This window comes from Apodemus sylvaticus, chromosome 3 (genome assembly GCF_947179515.1).
Source record: "Apodemus sylvaticus chromosome 3, mApoSyl1.1, whole genome shotgun sequence".
Lineage (NCBI taxonomy): Eukaryota > Metazoa > Chordata > Mammalia > Rodentia > Muridae > Apodemus > Apodemus sylvaticus.
Genome location: NC_067474.1, coordinates 116,163,541 through 116,179,635, shown reverse-complemented (window position 1 = coordinate 116,179,635; position 16,095 = coordinate 116,163,541). Strand labels below are relative to the sequence as shown.

At 43.8% G+C, this 16,095-nt stretch overlaps 1 protein-coding gene across 6 annotated transcripts in view; it reads right to left on the bottom strand.

The window, feature by feature from the left end:
- Dnajc6 (DnaJ heat shock protein family (Hsp40) member C6) overlaps window positions 1–16,095 on the bottom strand; it is a 155,434-nt gene that overhangs the window by 70,661 nt on the left and 68,678 nt on the right. The window contains exons 1-2 of one of the 6 annotated variants that reach the window (XM_052176852.1): window positions 13,716–13,833; window positions 12,685–12,766 (exon numbers count right to left, since the gene is read on the bottom strand). The exons of 4 other annotated variants lie outside the window; for them this stretch is intronic. The gene's annotated coding sequence lies outside the window, so the exon portion shown is untranslated. Of the gene's footprint in view, window positions 1–12,684; window positions 12,767–13,715; window positions 13,834–16,095 lie in introns of those variants that run through there. One more of the 6 variants, XM_052176851.1, reaches the window with a different exon arrangement.

The window sequence follows — 16,095 nt, the reverse complement described above, 5'->3', positions numbered from 1 at the left end:
TTTTGGATATGAGGCATAAAAGAAAACTATCTCATTAGAATTCCATGAGACAGCCGGGCAGTGGTGACGCACAACTTTAATCCCAGCACTTGGGAGGCGGAGGCAGGGGAATCTCTGAGTTCAAGGCCAACCTGGTCTACAGAATGAGTTCCAGGACAGCCAGGGCTACACAGAGAAACCCTGTAAAAGTTATTTGTTGTGCTGTCCCCTAAAAAAGCCTAGATACAACTGCCCAGGAGCTGAGAGCATCCCTCCATGAAGACTGTGACCTCAAAACTCCACCTCCCTCTTAAACGAACAAGGGCTCTTTGAAAACATGGTTGATCCTCAGAGACATGGAGCAGATACAAAGATCAGGGAACGCTATAGTGGAGGCAGGAGCCAACAGAAAGGGCTCCCACTGTCCAAGGAGGAGTCCTTTTAAGTATCAATAAAGTGCTAATTGAAGTTGAATAAAACAGGTATTATGTTTTAAAACATGGGTCCATAATAATAGTAAGATAAAGAAACTCTCAGTCTGTTGGAAAAGACAAGGAAATCTGTTTTGTTAATTTTGAAGATGTTAAAAAAAAATCAAGGTTTTTCCCCTGCTAATTTTGTGATTTTGCTAAATAAACTGCTTAGATATCTGGTGAGGAAGTATTTCTCCTCATTGTAGTATCTCGTCTATTCTAACTTTGTTTCTGTTGCTGTGATAAAATACCTCAACAAACAACAGCCTGGGGGAGACAAGGTTTATTTTAGCTCACAATTTCGGAAGTCAGAGCAGAAGGAGTTTGAGAGCCGGTTACATCACATTCCTAGTCAAGAGCAGAGAGGTATGAACGCACGCATGCGCACTTGCTGACGGCTCAGCTTCATTCCTCCTCCCTTACAGTTCAGGACCACCACCCCTGCTAGGGAGCAAAGCCACCCACAGAGGGCTGGGTCTTCCTACAGCAATTACCTTAAGACAATCACCCACAGACATGCCACAGGCCAGTGCAAAGGCGGGAATGATAAAGACTTGCTCTGGAGTAGTAGTGAGTCACATCCCTATGGACTGTTGTTCTGGGAGGCTTCTGATGCTCCCACAACAAAGCAAGCTATTGCCACAGCTATTGGCTGCCCACTAGACTGGTAAGACTACTGCTAAAGACACCACACACTGGTTGCAAGACACAGAAAAAAAAAATTAAGCTGAAACTGACCTAGAAGCTCCCTGCTGACTAGCACCTGACATCACAGACTGCTGAAGGAAAAGTCTTTCCAACCTTGCTTTCTTGTAGATCACACAAGGTGCATTGCTGACCAGCTATGAAAGAAGATCTACTGGCGTAATAGTGGTAAGGGTGTTATGGGGGCAAGCAAATGCCTTATGAATGGATGTGAGACCGGCTCGATAGGAGAGAAAACACATCCCGTACAGTAAGCTTTGTCAAAAGCCTCTGGCTGGGAAAGTCACAGACCTGAGGGAGAACTTGCTACTGTTGTTTTGTCTACTAGAAGAGACAAGCCTGTCAAATTGTCTTGGGAATATTTTTATGTATGCCCATAGTGCAGTTGTCAGCTTTGGTCAGAGGTTCATTTTTGCAGTGGACAGTAGTTACAGCAGAGACTCCTAACTGGTCAAAGCACTGAGAGTAATTGATCGTTGAAAGCTAAACTGAATCTGTATAACCCCTTCCATGGCTCAGACGCTATCACAGAAGAATGTGAAAGGTGAAGGGGCAGGGCGTTGTGGGAGGCTTTCTTCAGGGCGTGAGGTGGCCATTGCTTTCCTCAGCTCCTGGCAGCTGTGATAACAGCACAAGATCTGCACAAGATTGGGTCTGTCAACCTTCTGTCAGAGGGAGAGGGCATCAGGGAGGACTCATCGCTCCCTGAGGGTATAGCACAGTGGATGATAGGCAGACATTTTCTTCAGTAGTATGGCTACTGATAAGGGGCTCCTGAGATATAACCCCTCCCTCATGCTCCTATAGGGGAGGGGGAAGAAGATGGAGGAGGGAGGAAAGAAAAAGAGAAAGGGGGGAGAAAAAAAGAAAAGAAAAATGGCAATGGGAAGAAGAGTAGGAAGAAGGGGAGCACCAGGAACTAGGGACCCAAGAAAGGGACAATGGGATGAACAAGATTAAAGCACATTACATACACGTTTGAAATGTCCTGATGGAACTCATTATATATAACTAATATATGCTAATAACCTTTTTAATTTTTATTTTCTTTATTCTTTGTTTACATTACGAATGCTTTCCCCTTTCCCGGTTTCCCCCTCCCTGTCGGTCTCATAAGCCCTCTTCCCTTCACCTATTTCCTAATCAACTCCACCCCCCTACCCCCCCACCCCCCCACCCCACCCCCACCCCTGCCCATTTCCTGTCCTGGTACTCCCCTACAATGGTGGATCAACTCTTTTCAGAGCCAGGGCTCTCTCCCTCTTCTTGGGTATCATTTGATATGCTGTGTCTTGAGAATTCAGAGCTTCTGGGATAATTAATATCCACTTATCAGTGATTGCATTCCATGTGTATTCTTTTGTGATTGAGTTAAAAAGCAGCACCAGGTACTGAGATATCCCAAGTTCAAGATCTCTGGGGGTGCAAACAGTCAGGGGTCTGCCTGCGCCCAGGACCTGAGCACATAGGCGGGTGTCTGCCAGCCAGCCTGTCCTGGGGCCTGTGTCCTATGTGGGGATCAGCAGAGGGAGTGACTCCCGCTGCTATGCCATCCACACCGCCTGCCAGGGAAGAAGGGCTAATAGCCTTTTAAATTAAGCCCCATAAGGACAGCAGATAAGGCTATGGAAGAAGACTAGGAAAATACAAGGAAACCCAAGAGTTACATTTTCCCATTGTGTTCACAGGAAATCCAAGTCCCAACTCACCTCTCTCTTTTACACTACATACTCACTACTAGCTAGAACCCCCGCCCAGGCCCTTTCCTCTCTCCACACCTCCTACCACTTAGTCCCCCGTTCCAAGCCCTCTCTATGTTTATAGACCCAACCACTAACCAGTAGGTCAGTCTAGGCCCCCTTTTGCTCTACCTACCCACTTCCAACTGAGTCTTCGTCTCTGCCATTTCCATCTCTAGGCTCTGACTAACCAGCTCTCTGGCCTCCGTAGCCTGCCCTGGACACCTTCACGTGGAGGCTACAGTCATGCGCATCACACATCTTAGTTCACCAATCTCTTCCCAGGTAATTCACCGGTTTATCCTCTTCTACTTTTGTTTCCCCAGGAAACCACATGGTAATGTCCCCTTAGCCCATACTCTCCCTTTCTCCTAGAACAGCGGTTCTCAACCTATGGGTCCTGGCCACTTTGGGGGGGTCAAATGTCCCCTTCATAGGGGGCACATATCAGTTATCCTGTATATCAGATATTTACATTATGATTCATAACAGTAGCAAAATTACAATTATGAAGTAGTAACAAAATAAATTTATGGTTGTGGTCACCATAACATGAGGAACTGTATCAAAGGGTCGCAGCATTAGGGAGGTCCAGAACCACTGAGCTAGAACCTTCCACTTGCTCAAGTGATCTCCACTGTGGCAGGGGCAGCTCGAAGCATCTTCCTCAGTGATGGTTCTGCATGTAGCATGCCTTACATTCTGTGTTTTGCCCAGAAAAGGCAAAAAAGAACACACTCTGCAGCCTTGCAAGAGGCTGTCAAGCTCAGAGGGTTTTGTAGCCTGTGTTCCAGTTCCACTGTCAAATGTGGTTATATCTAATGTTTACAGTCTTCATGTCTGCCTTAAATATTTTGTGAATATAATTGTGTTCTGAAATTTTCCTTTTCTTTCAAGATGGTTTTGCTATTGTGCTCTCCAAAGAAGTGATAGTTACCCTAATAACAAAATGATCACATTTCTCTCAATTATGCTGTCTGAGAAATTGCCTTGGTAGGATGAGTTGGTGATTATGTATTAAGGTTTTGGCTATTTCTCTTCATAAGGTTGCTTCTCATTTTAAAAGATCATAGCAAACAATCCATAATTATTTTCTAGGCTCTGCCTTTGACATGATTTACTTAGGCACAAGAGAACATTGGAGACTAAAGCTAGAAGGAAAACATCAAATAATTCCAAGGTATTCTGGTTTGTGAGACATTCTGAAAAGGCTGAGGATGGAATAAAATTTGTGGTTTTTTCTACCCTTGAATGTTTAAAATAATACCAATGGAGAAAATGGCCCAAAGTCATTGTTCTGACAATGTCATAATGCTGCTCTGTTTCTCAGTAGTACCAACCACCTGCACAGTGGCATCTGGGTGGGACTATTAACTGCATCATCTGCTATACTGTGACCTTGGGCCCTGATCTCGTCAAAAGAGCATAGTCATATAGTGCTTGTGAATCAGCTAGAAAATTGATGGGAAATGACATTCATTGTTTTATAAATGAAAAAACAAGACATGGGTGTTTTATTGTGGTCACTACCAAACAATACAATGAGAAGACACTGCTCTCCCAAGCTTCAGCTTTCTACCTGAGAGTCTTCTCACCCTACCATGCTGGGATTGCCATCATACTGGGAAACACTTCAAAAGGCTCTCTGCTGAGCCCCTGCCAGGAACAAGTCCAGAATGTACTTCTAAATCCCTATCATTGGTTTTAGGCTTGGGTTCTTTTTGCTTGTTTTTAAAGAGCCTGTTGGTCTGTTAAAATCCTTATTAAGAACAGCTGAATTAACATTAGATTAAAAATCCAAGTGCCCAAACTGAGACAATGTCCCAATCTGCTAGTTATTGATGGCCAACAGCCAGCCTTGCACATCTGCGAGGCTGCAGCATTGTAAATGAAAGAATCCGCCCTTGTTTTCAGAACAGCTCAGCTCCTCTGTCAACAGAACACTCTGAGTTTGCTATAGATTCTAGGTTTAGAATTCTGACGGGATCGTTAAATTTCCAACCCATTAACTCTTTGAATGGCTTTTAAATGGAAATAAGAATCCAAATATTTTTACAAAACATTACCAATATTGCAAACATCACATAGTTTTCTTATAGTCAGAGACCCTACACACACCCCCAAAGCCCCAAAGGAACATTGTTGAGTTAACCACCTCCAGGTGAAGGTAATTAAGTGAAAGACAGCAACACTTCATCAAGGCAGCTCATGACCATTCTTCCAAATGTGTCCAAAGTAGAACTTGACAAGTGTTGTAGCATTGACTCAGTTTCATTGAGGCTTGCCCAAAACAGCCACTGATGCTTGGAAGTGGAGGATGCTGTGGGCAACAGCAGTTGGCAAGGTAACTCAGCTCCTGTTCTCTAACAAATGAGCTCTAAAATCCAAGTCTCAAACTCTCACTGAGTTACTTGTCTCTCCCATCTCCTAGGAATCTGTGCTTGCTATTCCTTTCAGGGACCTCTTCCTGGCTCTTTGCATAGTCAAATATTTCCTGACCTATAGCTGATCTCCTGTAAATGTCACCACTCCCAAAGGGCAACACTTTACATACTGACATACATGCACACACACACACTGAAAGACCCCGAAGTGAGGGACCCTCACCCAAGTTTCAGGAAAAGGCGATGCCCCCAGAAATTCACAAGAGAACTTCTTGATGCAAACACATGAGGTTTATTGGGGAATCCAGTGCACTAGGGCCGATCCTATAACCCATGCACAGGCAGAGGGGTTTCGACCCTGAGCTGCGGTGGTCGGGGGTTTTTAAAGGAAAAAACCACAAAGACACGGGGAAGTTTGACAATGAATTAGACATTCTGTCAATGATTCAAACCTCCATAAACTCAAGAAGAACGGGGAAGCCGGCTAACCTCCAGGGGTGATAACAGGTTATCTAGAGCCAACATTCTCAGGATATTGTATGGCTAAACATTTAACAGAGCACTAAATGCATCAGGGATGCTAAACATTTAACAGAGCACTAAATGAGTCAGGGATGCTAAACATTTAACAGAACACTAAATGCATCAGGGATATGGTGGGGCTAGAGCAAACAGGTAGCATTCTTGGGCCATTATGTGGTTGCAGATTTAGCAAGACCCTCAGCTATGTCAAGAAGCTGGCGGGCCAGATCCCGGAACAGGGAGTGTTATCTTCTAGGGCAACCTCGAAGTCAAAGCTGGGGGCAGTAGGGCAAAGGAGCAAGTTTCTATGTATTAGGCTAGTTGTTAGAAGTCTAAAAATATCAAGTTGGGGGCTCACATTTTGAGTTAGAGTTTCACCACACACACACACACACACACACACATACACACACACACACAAAACAGTTACCCAGACTTTCTTTTTTTTTTTTACAACATCTAGCTTTTCAGTACCACTTCTGAGGACCACCTAATCCTGATTTGGACTGGAAAAGCCAGTTTACACAGAGGTATGTTTTCTTCATAGAGTACCCCATTCTTGATTTTAAATTCATAACCCATCTATCATGCTGGTTAAAAAAAAGACACAAAATTTAAGAAGCAAAGCTATCATCAAATAAAACTCTATGAATAATCAGAGCCTATGATCTTCTAGCAACAGGCCTGGTACCTGGTCCCAGGACACACTGAGAGTCCTCATAAAGCTATCCCCTCTAACATAATGGACATGAAGCAACCAGGAAACTATGATTTCCAACTTGGCCTCACACCAACATGTGGCCAAATTCCAACTCTACTTCATTTAACTATGAGATGGTATCGGTTTTCTCACACACACCAAAAGAAAAATCTCAGGCTGGCAAGGGCTTAGAGGGTGAAGGTGCCTGTGACCAGGCCTGATATCCCGAGTTCTACTCCTCCAGAAATCACATAATAGAAGGAGAGAAACAGCTTCTTAAAGTTGTTCTCTGACCTCCATACCTCCTTACACATGCCATGGACACACACACACACACACACACACACACACCAGACCCTACACATAAATAAAATATAATTTAAAACATTGTTACAGATATCCAAGGAATCCTGTACAAGTGGAACGGGTGTAATAGAAGGATAATATACCCTTTTGTCAATCACCCTTTTGTCAATTTGGTCTTGTTTCATTTTGTCTGAGCTTACACTCAGCAAACAGGGCAGAAGACATGACCTTTCAACTTGGGCTTATAAACTATTTAAACAACACCTCTTGGCCAAGTTATAATTGAAAGGTTCTAATCATTGTGGGAACACAAGAAGGCTTTCTGAAGTGTTACTGATCAATAATTCTGAGTTGCATGGCATCAAAGTAAGTGGGCAATGATCTCAGGCTCCCTTAATACATACACAGTTGTCTCATGTCCCTAATTAGTGACCTTAGAAATTTACTTCATCTCTCATGGAAATTTGGTCTGTAAGTAGAGGGTTAAAATGGCAGCTACCCTCTAGGATTCCCCTAAAAAATAAATAATGCATCTTAAGTATTAAACAAACTCCAGCAAATAAATAGTAAGTCCCAAATAAATGATAGGTGCTTTTAACATTCCAACCTCCTCACAAATTATTCTGAATTCTAATCCTTTGTGGAATCCTGACATTTTCTACGAGGCCCTTTTGCACTTTTTCTTGAACTGCATAAGCCTGGGAATTGAGTCCTGCTATCAATCAACCAGGGCCTGTGTTCCCAGAACTGGCATAAAAAGGATTTAGCAGAGACTTCTAACCCAAATCCATTCTTGTCAGGTGGTTTCCTATAATAAAAGACTACATTTCCCAGGGTTCCCTTCAGCTTGCTGTCCAATTACATTTTGACCAATGGAATGTAAGCTTTCAATTTACAAGCTGTTTCCAGGTGAGAGAAAATGTACCATTCCCTTTTGTCTTCACACTATCTACATAAGAAACACATTGGCTGCCCAACCTAGGTAAAGATGATGAAAGTAACAGCCTCTGGGTCAAACAATGAGACAAGAGTCTCATCATTGGGACCGTTCTTCCTTTATGGCAGAGGGCAGCCATTCAAATCATATATTTATACATAAGAAAGAAATAAACTTATTTTTGTTCAAGCTACACTCAGGATGATTTTTGCTACAAGCCGTCAAACCTACATTAGACAATGTGGAGAAGGGCAAAGCCTGGCGAACGATTGTGACACTGCCTTGGCACACAGTACAGTAGGATCTCACATTTTCTGTAGAATTTCTATAGGACTTCAGTCAACTGACCCAAATTTAGACAACTGAGATCAGATCCAAAGGCTGGAAAGTGTCCACAGAAAGGCAAGAGTGACAAAGGCTCTAGCAAGGCTGTGTCACAGGGGAGGACTAAAGAGAAGGGAGAGGTAAACCAGGAAGACACGATAAGGTTGCAAGTCACCAAAGGTGGTAAGTTGAACGGGGCTCCTCTCTGCGCTCAAATTTCCTCATCCGAAATAAATAGGTAAAACAAGGCAGTAAAACAATCCTCTATAGCTACAACAGGAAGGCTCTATAGGATCTATAGATTCAGAGAAATTTGTTTTGGCAAAGGCTAGAACAACAAAGGGGCAATTTCCAACCACACATCAAAGACAATAAATGACCTTCAAATCAGGCTGGGGCAGGATGTGCATGTGAATTCAGGCCTGCAGAACCAGTGTCGAATATTAGAAGTCCGAGGCATTTCCAGAGAACACAGCTCCTTTTTGCAGCAAGGACAGTGGCTAGGGATTGGCATTGCTGAACTTGGATCTGACAATTGCTCAGTTACATGATCCTGGGCTTACTTGGTGTTTTCTTTTGTTTTGCTTTTCAGCCTTCGTTTTCTCATTTTAAAACTGGGGCTAATGAAGCACAATGTGGAGCAAAAGGAGGCCGAGGAACACACAGCACAGCGCTGGCTCAGAGTGACTCAAAGCACCCCTCATTGTCCTACCTCCTTCACAGCAGAAGAAAGGAAATGTGGTGAACTCAACGAAGATTCCGGTGCTCAGAGAGAGGCAGGAGCTGGGAAAGAGCTGGGATCTGGGCAAAGTAAGCAAGTAAGCACAGCTGTAGCCAGAATAAGTCAGTCCTCGCCGTAAACGTGCTATCATAGCCGAGCGCGCAAGATTGAGGCCCTACTAAGAGACAAAGAGTGAGAGAAAGGAAAGAGGCAGGCAGCCAGGCGGTGGTGGCGCACGCCTTTAATCCCAGCACTCGGGAGGCAGAGGCAGGCAGACTTCTGAGTTCGAGGCCAGCCTGGTCTACAGAGTGAGTTCCACCCTGTCTCGAAAAAAAACCAAAACTGAGGGAGAGAGAGAGAGAGAGAAAGGGAGGGAGGGAGGAAGGAAGGAAGGAAGGAAGGAAGGAAGGAAGGAAGGAAGGAAGGAAGGAAGGAAGGAAGGAAGGAAGGAAGGAAGGAAGGCGGACAGAAATCTAAAACCACCCACATGGGGAAGAGGAAGAGGCAGCAGCATTGGGCACACATAGGTATGGGTATGACTACAAGGGCCACAAGCCACAGCCAGTGACATGATGCACACGTGAAGCACAGAGGACCACCTCAGTTGTGAGTCTTCGCCCTGTTTCAGACAGTTTCCTGTGAGTTCAGGAACCCAACACTCAGGTCCTCCCCACATCCCCAGTCCAGTGTTTTATCTGTGAGCCATTACTGAATGAAAAATGAACCGCAGTAAAGAAGACATGGAGTATAAGCAGGACACCTGGCCTTGAGCGAGAGGACCAGATAGGAGTGTCCAGGGAAGGAGTCAGGAGTGGAAGAGGCCTCTGGCTGGTGTGTTTCTGGGCAACTGTGGGTAAGCATAAATCTTATTCCCATGTAAAAATTTTCCCATCCTATGTGACCACTGAGATTTCACAACTTTTTCCTACTCTAAGGTTCTAGAATTTTGGCTTCAGATGAAAAGCTAAAATAAGGTTAGTGCCTGATCTGTTAATATTAACTATAAATAATACATTAAAGAATCCTGGAGGGTATGGATATGGTTATAAAGGAGCAAGTCGAAGCTTCTTGTGGTTTTGAAAGTGTTCGATATTGATTGTGGAGTCAGAGTTTGGAACTCTCAAATGAGACATAAGGCATAACATGCACTCAAATGAAGGAACACCAGGGGACTCTGATGTCAAACAGATCCGTGTCAGTGTCCTGAATATGGGGTTAAAAACAGATAAGTGATTGTAAAACATGACAACTGGGAGGATCAGGCAAGGTTGGCAGGCATATGTCTGCACTGTTCTGTAGAACTGCAAGGGAACATATAACTATCTCAATAAAACGTCAGTTACACAACCAACTATAGAGAACACAGCACTATGAAATATAAATCCATTGTTGAAATTTAAGTAAAACACATTCAAAAAGTTGGACTTACTGGTAGTCTAACACACAAATATTCTTTTGTAATATTTTGATCTACTTTCTTCATTTTTAATAAGAGATGTGCCTTTACAATGATATTTTTCTAGGTGTATGTGTGTGGGGTTGAATTTAATGTATATTATTTATTTATTCTTTATTCTCTTTGGAGATCTTATTAGCTATAACTTTCTTTAGTAATTATTGTAATGGCTATTTAATAAAACTCTATAGGTATATCTTATTTTCTTAATCACTCTTCTATTGGAGAAATGTTAGACCATTCTGGAAGATTTTCCTATTATAAGTAATTCTGTAATGAATTACATAGAGCCAGTCTCAACATAACTGGATGATAACAAAACCTCCCTTGATACAAGAGTCGGAACATAGCCTAGAGAGCATCCAACCCAATGTTTCCCCTAAAACAAGCACACACACACACACACACACACACACACACAAAGTAATCCTGTGGTGTCAGAAGTTGCCTGCCTATTCTCACTGCTGGGAGAGACATAAGCAGATTCTGGCCTGAGTGCTGACCTTACTTGGGTCTATAGTTGACCTTGTAGCATCAAACAGGGAAGACAGAACTGAAGGAAGCAATAGAAAAATTGCTTAGGACTTAGGAACTAGATAGATAGTGTTCCTAGTCCCACTTTCTAAATGGAAGAAGCAATTTTACATATAATCCTGTTTTCACCTATAAACATAGGGACCTGTTTCTAGGACTACAGCTACTGGGTGATAAATACACAAATACCTAGAGCCCATCAGATCTCTTCCTCCTCGGACAGACAGACGATCAGGGAGGACTGGTTACAACATATAAACTAGGGATCTTTGGGGTAGTCATATACACAGAGAAGAAAAAAGTTTGTCTATGGAGAAATGAAGCAAACATGAGGAGAGGCACTACCAACAGGCTCTCAGCTCTGCCGCTGGGTTGGTCTGCCAGCGTCTGAGTGAGACAGATGCAGATACTTAGAGCCAACCATTGGACAGAGACTCGGGAACCCTATAGAAGGGTTAGAAGGACTGAAGGAGCTGAAGGGGATAGCATCCCCATAGGAAGAACAATAGTGTCAACTAACCCAGACCTCTCTGAGCTCCCAGAGACTAAGCCACCAACCAATTGTAGCAGAGGGCTGCCTTTTATGGCCTCAGTGGGAGAGGATGTGCCTAATCCCATAGAGACTTGATGCCCCAGCGAAGGGGGATGCTTGGAGGCGCAGGGTGGGGGTGGGATGAGGAAAGAGAAGCACCCTCTCAGAGGCAAAGGAGAGGGGGCATTGGGGTGAAGAACTCTGGGAGGGGGCGACCAGGAAGGGAAGGGTAGCATTTGGAATGCAAATAAATACAATTTAATAAAACAAAAAAGAAATAAGACAATTCAGATACTTGTTACTTGCACCCAAAGATGAATTACTAAGACACAAGAAAAATGCAGTGGTTCTTTAGTTTCTTCTTCTCTCTTACCATTCTATTCCTTCCTTTCAAAATAAAAATATTCTTTCCAACTCTGTCAGAAACACTTCACTCTCACCCTAGGCACAGCCCAGCCTGGAAGGACTAGCCCTGCCTATGGAGTCCCTCAAGAGCATGAAGGTGGTGTCAGTTTACAACTGCTCATTAGCTATCCATGGGCCCACCTTTCCCTCTAGGACTCAGTTTCCTTATTCTAATCCACTCAAAGCAAATCCACTACCTTACATGACTTAGCTCTTATACACATGACAATGAAAGGAAAAAATAAATAGATGAAGGCATGGACTCAATACACAGTCCATACTGTACCCTGCCACACTTGATAGATACTCACCATTTCCCTCTCTCAGGCAGAGGTCCTGGCTTCAAAGGGAGTGGATTAGAAATATGGTGGTCAGACTGGCTCCAACACAGCCCTGGCGTTTTAGTCCTACACCAAAGACTAATGAGGAGTAGACTAGCCCTCTAAAAGCAGTGTCTAGCCTCATGCCTTTAACCAGAGTCATCCTGTTTTCATAAACTTTATATGGGCAAAGGCTTGCTAAAATGTTATTAAGACAAAGAATCTATTGCCTACCAATCAAATTTAAAACCCTAGAAAATCCACAAGAGCAATGCAATATAGATAAGAGAGCTGAGATTGTAATAGTCATTATTTTCATTGTAAAAGCAACAAGACCTGGGGGTCAGGCTCAGTGGTGAGCCCTTGCCTGGAATGAGTAAGGGGTCAAGCTCTGTCCTCTGCTCTGAACAAACAAACAAAACCAACCTGATGCCAGAGAACACTGAGCCACATGCTCAAAGCTGCAAAATCTCAGCTGCCTCCAAGAAGTGACAGCCCAAGCCAAATGGACTTACATCTTTCCTACATCAGCTCTCTGCAAAGCAAGCCACAGCCCATCTCGAAGCCCCAAATTAGGGTGGGTTTTTCGATGTGCCGCACCATCAACTTGATACATCCAAACCCTCGCCCATCACCAGGTTCCTTACCTTCAATTCGTAATCACTCCTGTCCTCTTTTAGGGCTTTCCAGATGGAGTTGACATTTGAACAGATTGTGTTCTGTGAGGAGCTGCGTCAGTCACCAGAGAAACTTTAGCGAATCCCAGTCTCTAACCTAGCAGGTGCCAGTAACAGTCCCCCGACTATTGTATTCAGATATTTCCAAATTTGCCAGGGAGAGAAAGCAAAACCATCCCCCTCTTGAAAAGCACATAATCTCAATATATAGCCCAAGTTGGCTTAAATGTGTATTCACAGGTTACTCACAGGCCAGATTACAAGTATAGACCTAGCAATAAGAGTGGGCAGGGGCAGCAATACACAGTCAAACTTAAAATAAATGCTAATTTCCTTTTCTTCTAGAAAGTTCTGCCTTCTACCTTCAATTTTTCCCCTGAACATCCCATGACATAGCAAGCATTACCACTGGTTGATTCCTGAAGTCAACCTCAACTACCCATTGGCTTCTTCAGCCAAGAGGCCCAGTAGTAAGTGCTCTGCAAACTTATAGCAACCCAAGGTGTTTGTAAAGTACCCCAAAGTTTATAAATGGCAGGATGACTATAACAAAGAAAAGACTCAGATCCTTGAGACCAAACAGCCTTGAGAACCCTCAGAAGAGCAGATATTCTCCACCCTGCTGAAGTTCGAGTCCCACTCTTGGTCAATTGCATTCACCAATGTCTTACAGAGGCCAGGGAACCCGCTGAGTCTCTTTTCACCTGAACTTCCTGACAATTTAAAGAGAGGTATTATCTCCTTTACAGAGTGAGGAGCAGAGACTCAGGGGTAAAAACTAGTCCTCCGAGATCGTCAACACTAGTCAACAACGCCAAAAGCTCGACTCTAGAACAACTGCCCATTACAACTCCAGAATCTCTTCAAGGCCACACTGAGGCACTCCTCAAGAAAACTGGAAGCCATCATCCAAGAAAATCCACAAAGGCTCGAGAAGCCACTCTACTCACGCTCCAAGGGTTGATAAGCATCAGGACAAGACAAATGTCAACCATAGTTACCATGGAGAGTACAGCTGTGCTCATCCAAATTTTCTAAGTTTTCCTCTAAAAATATACAGATTGTGAGAATCCACACAAATGCATCCAGATCCTCTCACACCACATATGTATGCATATCTGTTCACTCTCGTGTGACTTACTAACAAAGTAACTAGCAATCATGAATAACAAAAATAATTCCTGGAAATACCAACATCTAATGTCAGTTTGGAGCTAACCGTTATCATTCACCACACACTAGCAAAGATTAAGAAGTTTGGCAACCCTCAACTCTGAGACGATATGGGAAGACAAGCATCCTTGTTAGAGTTGGTACTGGGGTTATACAGCAAGCTATAAGTATGCCTGCCTGTCTTCCTCTGGTTGGCAAGTCTGTTTCTCCCACAGGGACAGTATACAGAGGAAAATGATATTCCTGTTCCATGCATGCCATTATAGTTTATATATGTGTATTAAAATAATTGTGTGTAAATTAAAAACATTTTTTAAGTATTTCTATCCTCAAATGCTATCTCCCCATAGAGGTCAGAGCAGTCATAGAGAGAGTGAGGTACATCCTTAGGGCCTAATGTGGAAAGTTGCCCACGACATCATGTTAAGTAAAATTTGAGTTTTTACCGCAGCACATATGGATTCTAAGATACACATCATGAGTGAATGAACTTATATATGTATACATCCATGAGGGAGTCATCATGTGTTTGTGGGCTGGCTTGCACACTTTTGTATATGCAGGGACATTTTTCTAAGTGAAAGCAGAAACCTGGAATACTGGGAATAGGGCTGGGGGGAAGGATCTGGGGTTTATTTTGACTTTTTTATGATTGTCTGGATTGTTTTCAATGTCCTTTCTATGAGCACGCATATGTCACATTATAAAATAAACCAGGCTTGTAGGGGCTGGGGAACGGAGAAGAGGCCCAGTTCCTGTGCAATGGGTTAAGGTATAAAACAAAGCCGGACCTGAACTAGAGCATGTATCTATCACAACTGCTCACAAAACAAGACAGTAATTCCCAGGCTTCTGTGCCGGTGCCAAGAGTAATGGAGACAGCACTGTCCTGGCACATTCAGAGACAAAGCCAGACTCCTGTCCTGCTTGGAGGCTTCAATGACTCCATTTTAAACCCAGGAGATGAATGTTCAGCTCTCCTTTGAAGACAACCTTCCAATTTCCCTGGCAGTTGAAACCCAATTTTCTGCCCCTCCAGCTGATGCATCATAGCCACAGGGTGCCCAGGGTCTTGACTCTCTTTGGCAGACCTCTGTCACAGCTCATTATGTCTGAGGGTCTGGACTTTTTCCTCTTACATTACAGTCACATCCCTCTCTCCATTTCCCCACGGTAAGATCTACACATGACAGGGGAACAAAAACCCGTGCTGGGGATGCTAGAGGTCCTGCTAAGGAGAGCGGCTACACACACAGTGCGTAAGGGAATTTCATGGGACGCCTCTCTATCTCCCACTCAGTTTTGTAATAAATAGTAAACATTCTCATCCCAAAAGAACCGATTTGAGGAATAACAAGGGAAGACAGGTTCAGTCTGACCAAAGCATGATGATATTCTTTGTAAGCATAGAACCCAAACACCCTGAAACAAGTCAGCCTTAAAGTTTATTTCTGTGCGTAGGGGAGAGCATTGAGGAAGGGGTACAGTGAGGGTAAAGGACAGTGACGGTTATGTCTGAAGATGCCATCACACCTGTCTTTATAAGCTAACCAAAACAAGTTTAACCCTAAAGGCAGGGATTATGGTTCCTGCCTCTGACCCCCAGCATTCGGGGATCCAAGGCAGAAGGATAATAAAGCTAGCCTGGGCTACAGAGTGAGAGCCTGACTTCCAGTGTGAGTTTGTGCTAGTTACCAGCTATCTGTAAGATCACACGTTTTTAAAACAAGCAGTGGGCATCATCGCTTACAAACACACTAGGCCTTCATCTGCTGGCGTCTCCTCCTGGCTCACCAAGTGGCCATTACTCTGCCACAAGCGCCGCCTTCCCCAACGCTGTCTCCTCCTCCAGATCATGTGCTCACTGTGATGTAGAACCGTCATGAACCACATAACTGGGGCTCTGGGTAGCCACGACCACATCCATGACAGTTGTCCCCAAAACTTATGTCACCTCATGACCATCTTAGCTTGGGCAAGCACACTATAACTCGGTCATGAGTGGGCCTAACAATGCAGCTCTCAGTCTATACCCATGAAGCACAGTGCAGCCACTGAGTCCCCTCCTCTGCCTGCTTTTGTCAGTTTCTTCCATGTTAGTGCAAAGCTTATTTGTCTCCTCAGAGTTGGCATTCCTGACCCACCTCAGTGAGCCAGGCCTCCTCTCCTCTCAAAGCTGAGTTCTTCCTGAACACATGATATAGCCAT